We start from the raw sequence: 10,184 nt of genomic DNA, 5'->3' as shown, positions 1-10,184 counted from the left end.
GGAGTACGCCAAGAAAACCCACGGACACGATGTTGTCCACCACAAACTTACTTGGTCGGGGATCGAACCAGGGAGGGACAAAAGGGATGAAGGGGAAAGGGTAGGAGAACACATCCTCTGACTTACATTTCAATGGCTCTGATTCAATTTCCATATCAAATTAAAATAACTTCCGGTCACTTCTTAAGGAAAAATAGAAAACATTATTTCCTCAAAAGTTCTTTTAGCTGCTTCGTATATTGTTGCAAACAGCCTTTCAAAGAAAGATGGTCGTGCAGTTACTTGCTTTGCAGTTGTTGAAAGAAATATTAGACCCTATCTCTCCTGTTGTGTCCTGCATACAATAGACTACTTATCATTGTTTCTTTCTTTTCCGAAACAAGAAGCCAATGTCTTTGAAACCGATTACGATTACATTGCACTTCGGTTGTAATCAGATTTCTCTAATTGAAACAAGGTTATACTGCTAATTCAAGCTGAAACAGTACTGGAAAGTGTGTTTAAGTTACTGTAGTGAAAATGTCAACGAAAAGGTCATGTGGGATATTCGGATCATTCTGAAACTTGGATATTTGGATAGGGCTCATACTAGTTCCTAAATAAAATCTTGACCGGACTACGGTAGATCCTATAGTATTGGAGCTATGGACCTATAAAGTTCATTTATTCATGTTTTTGGCATCCTATAACTCCAAAAGGAAGCATTTGTGCACCCAGGTTGGTCTATACTTTTTGTTTTATCTTGGTCTCAGGATAGGGTTGCCATATTTTGAAATTAGAAAAGCGGGGGATTCTAAACCGTAAGTACTGATGTGAATTTGTGTATTAGAAATACTGACGATCCTTCTGACCATTTTTTTTTTAAGTGATTTCGACACTTCCAATGTACTTTTCTAAGAAAATAAAGTAAAGAAAACTTAGTTTTTGCCTTTAATGTTTTATTAAGTTTAACAAATGTGAATCTCGAATTGTAAAGTAAGTATTGAATAAGTATTACAGTAAAATATCTCTAATAAGGATTCTGTAAAACAAGTTTTCCAAAAAAAAAAAAAAAGCAAGCGAAATATGGCAGATGTTGTTCATACGGTTTTCTCTCTAAGGAATACAAAATAATTTCTAAACTTTTATCGTAAGAAAGCTAAAACATACTTAAGAGTCTTGGTCCATCTCTTATAAAATTTCTTATCATTTTCAAAGATTTCTACTTGAAGTCATACTAACATACGAAAATACCACAGTTTCACAATATATGAAATACAGTATAAACATTTTAAAACAAAAAATACTAATAATGAATCTAATCTAAACAATATGCTAACGATCTGTAGGTTCAATTTGCAATCATTTCTGAATATATAAAGACTAGTTGAACACAAAGGCGGATCCAAAGGGGGGCTAAGGGGCTATAGCCCCCTCCCCTTGACGCTCAGGTTTACACTGGATAAAATGGGCTTCAATTCTGCTTTACACTGGATAAAACGGCACGTAACAACATAGACGTGTTTATTTGAACTGGACAGAATGTTATCAAAGAAATACGCACCCATGAGATCATACATTAGTATTCATGGGTTGAACCAAAATGTGTATGATTATGCCATTTTTTTTTTTACATTTTTCATTCCCTTTAACTTCCTTTAAAAAATCTCGATGGCATAAAATCTTATCATAAAATTCTACGTATGATACGTCTTTCATATTGTACAAAACCCGTAGTAATAATTTGACAGTTTTTGCGTTCATCTTGTTTCTGTCATCTGTCCATTCGCGATTGAGCGGTTTACGTTGAATATAACAACACTTTATCAACAAAGTCGTCTTAGATTTTTCTCCAATCCAAAAAAGCGGGTGGTTTTTCGTGATTAAGAGATGATTAAGCGGGGGACGAATATGACCTGAAAATCTGGTGGTATCCGCTAAAATTAGGTAATGTGGCAACCCAAACGTTGGCGGTGTTGTTTTGAAACACTCTATATAAAATAATGCACCACGTTATTCTAAATTGATGCCAAACTCTTACGTTTTTAAAACCTACATTATTTGTCCAGGAAGCAATCTGTCTTCACCAAACGGCGCTTCTGGATCCGCTAGTGTGTGGATTCATCATAATGTACAAACCTACTGTATAGAACATATGCTACACTGTCGAGGAAATAGATTTATTCCGTTTTTCACCTTCATTAAACTTAGTGATGATTTCAAGGTTTCCCCCGCGTAGTCTTATCATACGTCCTAGATTCAAGCCCGATCCGGAAAATTGTCTGGGATTAACTAATGCCCGAAATTTTAGGGAAAATGGAAGACTGAGAAATTTCGCTGTGTTTGGTCAAGTGCTTGGCTTGCAATTCTGTCTTGTGCTGATATTTATGAAAAAATCAATAACGATAAGGTGTTCTTCGCAAGAATACTTTACTCAGGAAAATAATTAAGACAATAATATAAAAAATATATTTTAAGTATAGAAAATGAGCATAAGCATTTTAGGAAGTTAAGATTAGACTTTTCTTAACTTCTCAATAAACACACACATCATTCTTAAAAATATCCAGAAATTATGGTAATCCTACCCCGGGAGATTTTGAATACACGGAGGGTGAAAGTAGCAAAAATACTGGTAAACCACGGTGAACATGATCAGAGATTTGTTTGTGGGGAAATATTCCTCCTGAACAACCCCTGAAATCACCACTGATTTGACTAACATTTATTTTACTGAAAGGCTAAAGGGGGAGTTTGCGCCCAAAGCATCATTATATCTGATTGCGGCAATGTGTGAACTAGTGGCCATTAAGAGAAAGCAAACATGACAGAAGATAACACATTTGGCTTAAAAATAAAATTTTGCTATAACATTTTAGCAACACCGTGCGTGATTAATATGGTTGAGGTGTTGGGTGTATACTATATCATATGAAGAGCAAATTACCTTATTTGTACGCTTAAGACCGTATCTCTGGCAACACTAATACACTAGCTGTTAGCAACTAACAAACAAGAGATAAAATTCAGGAAAAAAAGAACGCTTTCTCTGTGCGTGTGGGGGGGGGGGGGGACGAAAAAGCAATCCCTTTCTGCACGGTTTCCTTTCTCCTCACAAATACAACTTTGCAATAACTTATCAGATGAAAAATGTTGTTTGACTAGTTTGGCTGCAAGAAGGAATCATTCGAGAGGTGAAGAAACCAAACTGTCCATCTCTACTTTTGATAATATCCGAAACTTCAATAATACTCGAAATTTCGATAATACCCGAAACTTCGATAATACTCGAAATGTCGATAATACCCGAAACTTCGATAATACTCGAAATGTCGATAATACCCGAAACTTCGATAATACTCGAAATTTCGATAATACCCGAAACTTCGATAATACTCAAAATTCCGATAATACCCGAAACTTCGATAACACTCGAAATTTCGATAATACCCGAAACTTCGATAATACTCGAAATTTCGATAATACCCGAAACTTCGATAATACTCGAAATTTCGATAATACCCGAAACTTCGATAATACTCGAAATTTCGATAATACCCGAAACTTCGATAATACTCGAAATGTCGATAATACCCGAAACTTCGATAATACTCGAAATGTCGATAATACCCGAAACTTCGATAATACTCGAAATTTCGATAATACCCGAAACTTCGATAATACTCAAAATTCCGATAATACCCGAAACTTCGATAACACTCGAAATTTCGATAATACCCGAAACTTCGATAATACTCGAAATTTCGATAATACCCGAAACTTCGATAATACTCGAAATTTCGATAATACCCGAAACTTCGATAATACTCGAAATTTCGATAATACCCGAAACTTCGATAATACTCGAAATTTCGATAATACCCGAAACTTCGATAATTTCAAATACCTACTCGAAAGGTTTCGAGTAACCGATGACAACTCGATAAATTTTCAGTCCCGAAGTTCGATAGGTCCTCAGCCTTATCGAACACCCCTAGTAGGAGCTACTGTTTCAAACGGAATCCGAGCACTAGTGAAATTTGTATCCGTAGCGAAACAGCATCTTAGAGTCAATTAGGAATCATGTGTATAGTAGTGTTGCCACGAGACGAGACATTTCTCGTGTCTCGTCTCGTCTCGTAAACGAGACGAGACACGAGACGGGACAGAACCCTTTTAGACGAGACACGAGACGAGACGGGACGTCTCGTGAAGCGTCTCGTCTCGTCTCGTGTCTCGAAAATGAAAATGCTGGCGGGAATGGCCAAGATTGAAATTGACAGTGGCCATATAGATTGCAAAAGGAAAATCCCCTTTGTGAGAAAACATGTTGAAAAGCCTTCATAGAAGTGTCCTTGGTTTATTGAATGAAAGAATCGTGATACATTAGCTTCCAGGAATATCATCCTTAATGTCTTGTCCGCAATTCCCCTTGCTGTAAACTGAGGAATTCTCATTTTTTTCATTTCTGGCTGGAATGATGACAAACAAAATCAAAGACAGGGAAGATTTTTTACAAGGTCAAGAAACCGAACTACTACCACCATCTATTCAATTTGAAAACTGGGTAAGGTCTATACTCATTACAGGTTGTAGTTCAAAGTTCTGGCTGAGATGGCGGAAGAGAACAGAACAGACTACACTTGTCTTTATTCTCTGGTGACGGTATTCTTTTTGCTATATGAACCGAAATGAACCGAAAACGGCAATTGAAGTATGTCATCTTGCAACTAAAATTTTGTTTTCTCTCTCTCTCTCTCTCTCTCTCTCTCACACACACACACACACACACACACACACATAAAGACACACTTTTACCATTTTACCAATCGCTCGCTTATTATACAGCAGTCATGTTGTAAAATTCACCTCTTCGTTTGGAAGGCGGGTAAAGAACAAAGAAAACAAAGATATTATTGACGAACCCTTCAAATTGTTTCCTTTCAGCAAATTTATGATACTAACAATAACACTGAAAGTGAAGAGGTTTTACAGGGGGATCTTCGTTTTGTTACTACACGGAAATGTTTCATCTGACCAGAGTGCAAAATTGCCCTCTGTTTCCATGTTGTGAGGAGGGGAATACTTCCCTTTCCTAGTGAATAATATTCATTAGGACCTGAATTATCTTCAGAAATGGTTTCTTACAGAGTGTAAAGAACATTTGGTATAATATTCATGGAACTCCGTTGAAAGCAGAAAATATCATGAGAATGATCAAAATTCAAACATTGAAGAACATAATTAACAGAAAAGAAATAGGATACCCAAACCATATTTTTAAACCTGCTATAAAATGTATATCCTATATTTTTACTAATTCCTTACTCAAATGAAAATATCCTGGGGAGGATATTCTCTCCAATTTTTTTCAGACTGAAATCCTTTTATCCCGTACGATTTCGCCCCCTGACATAATACGAAAAAACAAATGCTGTTAAAATCCATACACAAGACCCTTCCGGGCTCAACCCAGGTCCTTCAAGCCGACGGTCTATCGCCGCAGACCGCTCGGCTTGGTATGAAGATGTACGATGTATGATTGCGAATAGATCACGACAATATAAGAAACTTTAATCCAAAATGGCCACAAAAAATCAACTTTTTTAGACCACTAGCTAATCTGGGTGTACTGTCATGAGTTTGTTACACAAACGGGGCAACCACCATATAGTGTCACACAACCCCGCTTTTATGGGAACAGATTTGTACCATGGAGGTGAAGACTGGTTCCAAGCATTCTTTCGTCCGATGTGTCGTTCAGCTCCCATTACTATGGCACTTTAAGTAGAGCTTACTGTGCAGTAACATATAAAATTTCAATCCAATACTTTCCATTACTCAATAAAATTATTTGGTTCCGAGCTTTCTTTTTTAAAAAAACAATTGCAACAAATCTAAACATGCTAAAGTGGAAAGTAGTTTTTGGATTGGTGTGGTTAACACTGTGAAGCCTAAAGGCTGGAATATATGAAATCAAAGTGTACATACATATCTATTTCTCTATTTATCTATATATCTTTCCATCTCTCTTTCTCTCTCTCTCTCTCTCTCTCTCTCTCTCTCTCTCTCTCTCTATATATATATATATATATATATATATATATATATATATATATATATATATATACAGACACTATAAAGCAAGTGCGCTGATAGTATACGATAGTGTCGGGGACACCTTTAGATCGAACTTTGCTTGTCGTGTAAACATTATTTGACATAAGTGTCTTCATCTTCGACGTACCTATGAGCAACTTACTGTATATTCGTGTATTGAAACTGGTTAAACAAATTTTAATGTCTCAAAATGTTAAAAAAAAAAAAAAAAAAAAAAAACCAACAGGGTCGAGAAGCCTCAGACAACTAACAGCAGAGATATATTATCTTGTAAACTATTTGTCCTTGCCTTGTGAGCTTATTTTATTTTATTTTTTAAGACCTTTAGGCAACTTTGGCCCACCCCGAATAGATGATGATGGGAAAATTAATGAAATGAAGAAAGTGGTAGGATATTAGACAACTTCCAGAAAACACACACATTCGAAAAATGAAATGAAATGAAATCTTTGAGTTTTACGTCCCACGATTATGCCGGTTAGGCTAAAGGAGACGGTGATGATAAGTAATGAATGAAATGGTGCAATGAAGAAAGTGGGAGGAAACGGGAGAACTCCGAGAAAACCCACGCACACGGTGTTTTTCCACCACAAAGTTTACTTGGCGGGGGCTGAGATCGAACCCGAGAACTCAAGCACCAGAGGTGAACGTTTTACCACTGAGCCAACGACAATCTGCTTGTTAGACTTAAGTCTGATAACGATATTTCTTGGTCAGTTTTGAAATACCCAGCAAGAAGTATCATCTCTCTATCACCATGCAACATCTTTTCCATATCGACCATGCCAGTTGGCAATGTCGACTCATGGAGAACAGAAACTTCACGCCTTCGATAGGGAATCTTGTGAATAAATTATCAATTAAAGCCTGATAAACTGATGATTTCTTATTTGTTTATAAATTTAATTTTTGTAATTACACATGAAGGTTTGATGCCATTCCCAAGTTCCCTCCCCCGTCTAGAAAGCGAAAGGGAACGAGGTTCCTGGAAAGTGTTCATAGGTGAATAGGAATTTCCCTCCTTCTTCCTGTTCAATTACCACATTACTGTTTGCCCTGTGCCAAATTACGATGAATTTCAATTAAATTATCATCGATACTTTTGAGTGGAACAAAGGATGAAATTTGAAACTTCCAAATTAAGGTAAGTGTACGAACGTAAAGAAAAAATAGTGTAAAATTTTCCATATAATTATGCGTACAATCCAAACTTAAAATTTCCGTGTAATTAATCTTACAGTACAAATTTTATGCCTATTTTAGTCACAACTTTATGGGTTGATTGTCCTGTGCTGTAAGCGCTCTATATAATAAACACAAGCTTCAGCAATTATTATAGTAGAAAGCAATGGATATATGAAGCCAAACACTGTATTTTTTGCTTCTGATTTTTTTTCTTAAATAACATCGATCGTTTTCGATCATTTTTACAAACCAACTCACTACCAATTTTCCATATATAGAATGTGCCCCCCCTCCCCCATAAAGGAGAATTTTAAAAACTGCTAGGATGTTTATTTTCAATAAACAGTTAATACATTGAATTTCAGCTCCGTAAATTTAACGGCTTGCGAAATACTCATTTTGTTTCGCAAAAATTCGGATCCTCACTACCTCCTTAGGATATTATGCATTATAATGAAAGCAATATAACATCCCAGTTTGGATTAAGGCCTAACTATATACCAAAAGGAATTTCATTTCATTTGACTTTGCAATTTGACCGTGATGATCAGGCACACATAGTTACATTCATTTTTTCATATAATAATTTATATATTACAGTGATTCAAAAATGTATTTTTTCCAGTAGTTAGTTCCTCTAAAAGCCACATTAGAGCTCCTCCGTGGCTAAGCGGTTAGCGTACGCGCCTTTGGCGTGGGAGGTCCGGGTTCGATTCCCGGCGGGAGCTCATGTGGTTCGGATTCCACGTTAATCAGTAGGTCCACGTCTCATATAGCCTTGCTGCTGAACGGGACGTTAAACTCAAAATCAACTCAACTCAACTCTAAAAGCCACAGGTCTCGAAAGTCAAGTTGTAGTGTAAGTCCTATTGCTATTTTTACAATTAAAAATATCAATATCCAAAAGTGCCTGAAGATCTTTTTTCACTTGGTTAGATTTACTCATCTCAGGTAAGTAGACAGAAATAAATGGAAAAGGAAGGGAAATGAAGGTCTTGAAAGTAAAACGAAAAAAAATTTACATTCTTCAGAATATTCTGTCTACAGTGCAGTGAGCAGAGTGGGTCGGTAGATCATACTGAGCCGGTGGGCTGAAGTGGGTCATGGTGGGTGGTAGGTCGCAGTGGGTCACGGTGGGTGGTAGGTCGCAGTAGGTCACGGTGGGTGGGAGGTCGCAATTGATCAAGGTGGGTGGTGGGTCACAGTGGGTCACATGCTGTTGACCCACGACCCACTGATCCACTCAGAAAACGACCCACTTGACCCACTGACCCACCGATCCACGGACCCAATCCATCTCTGTTCTTGTCTTGTGTGTTCAGGGTAATAACTTAGTTGTATCTTGATTAGCATGGTGCAGCCTGCTAGATTTTACTTTCGTTCCCATGGTATGCTGCTATATTTTTTACGAGACAAAACGAGACAAACGAGACGAGACGGGACAGAACCTCTCGAGACGAGACACGAGACGGGACGAGCATACTTTTTCGAGACTAGACGCGAGACGGGACAAGCTTTGCACGAGACGAGACGAGACAACCTGAAGTCTCGTCTCGTCTCGTCTCGTGGCAACACTAGTGTATAGAAACTGAACACTTTACTTACTTGACTACAAAGGAGCACAGGCCGGGACTCGATCCACGGTCTATCAGTTTATGCTAGCCAACCTAAAACTTTAATAACGTAAAACTTATGGAACAAATTCCGTCGAAGTGTGAGTATTCTTTCTTTTGCGAATTCAGGTGTTAATCAGTTCTTCAGTTTGTATACTGTCTCGTGCAAATTTGTTAGCAGACATGCCTTCGGAGTGAAAGAGCCTGTTGCGATTCCCAGGACGAACCCATATGTTTTCGGCCTCACATCGAGATGTAGCCTAATTCTTGACTAGCTGCGATGCTAAAAATGGACATTAAACTACAAATGTACCAATCTACTATAACTCTGTATAGTTCTTTATCTGTAGGGTCATTCTTTCTTTTTTCTTTCTTTCTTTTTTTCTTTTTTTCTTTTCTTTTTTTTTTACAGAGGGATTTTTTAAAGGAGGAGTTATGGGTCTTGATATTGTCACAATTTCAATATATAACTCTATGTTCCTTAAATATTACAGTGATACAATCCGAAACCTTTCATACCGCTAAAACATATTGTTTCTAGAGTTTTTTTTTTAAATTACATGTCCGGAGGTTAAGATTTTATAAACTTGCATGCATAATTTTGTTCATTGTAAAAGACGATCATTTGTTATAAGAAGTGATCCGTGTGAATATAAAATATTGAATTCGTTTTATGTGCATCCACACACGCTTCCGTGATACCTCTCTCAACATCTGTATATAAGGAAATAACAAATACAACTTATTTTCTCTATAACAATTATGACTTCAAAAATAGCTTTTAGATCATAATTGTAGATATCTCCTTTGTAGTTTCTTGAATCTGTTATATGACATCAATAAGAAAAAAAAACTAACTACTAAATCCAAACTTTCCACTATTAAATCCAAACTTGCTTAAAAGTTCAATAAAATCCATGCTCATACAAATTACTAAATTAATGGAAATGAAAGTGCAGCTAACTAACTAACTAACTCTATGGTCTATGGAACCCGGAGGTTCAATGCCGCGTTCACAGAAGCTCTCCACTGACTTCTGTCCGTAGCTAACTGCATCCAGTTTCAACTTTGTATTCCTATCTCTGCGAGATCCATCTTAATATTGGCTTCCCATCTGCGCCTAGGTCTTCCTAATGGTCGTTTTCCGATTGGTCTTCCAGTCAAGACTTTGAAAGCGTTTCTACTTTCTTCCTTCTAGCTACATGACCCACCCACCTAAGCCTCCTAGACTTGACGACCCTAACAATGTTGGGTAAACCGTATAAATTATGTGAAAGTGCAGCTAGA

This window comes from Thermobia domestica, chromosome 12, assembly GCF_964235325.1.
Source record: "Thermobia domestica chromosome 12, izTheDome1.hap1.1, whole genome shotgun sequence".
NCBI classification, from domain to species: Eukaryota; Metazoa; Arthropoda; class Insecta; order Zygentoma; family Lepismatidae; genus Thermobia; species Thermobia domestica.
The sequence above is the reverse complement of the archived record's forward strand: the minus strand, read 5'-3'. Positions refer to the sequence as shown.